Here is a 374-nt window from a genome sequence, read left to right on the forward strand (position 1 = left end):
CAAGGCGCGTGGGGCCACCGTCACCGTGAGTTTGGGGGGGATATGGGGTATAAGGGGTAATATATGGGGTGTAAGGGGTAATGTATGGGCTGTAAGGGGTAATATATTGGGTATATGGGGGGATATATGGGGTATAAGGGGTAATATATGGGATGTATGGAGTATAAGGGGCTGCTGGCCACTGTCACCGTACGTGGGAGGGATATTGGGGGGATATATGGGGTGTATTGGGGTAATGTATGGGGTGTAAGGGGGTATAAGGGGTAATATATGGGATGTATGGAGTATAAGGGGCTGCTGGCCACTGTCACCGTACGTGGGAGGGATATTGGGGGGATATATGGGGTGTATTGGGGTAATGTATGGGGTGTAAG

Source organism: Mesitornis unicolor, unplaced genomic scaffold, assembly GCF_000695765.1.
Source record: "Mesitornis unicolor isolate BGI_N332 unplaced genomic scaffold, ASM69576v1 scaffold10405, whole genome shotgun sequence".
Classification (NCBI taxonomy): Eukaryota; Metazoa; Chordata; class Aves; order Mesitornithiformes; family Mesitornithidae; genus Mesitornis; species Mesitornis unicolor.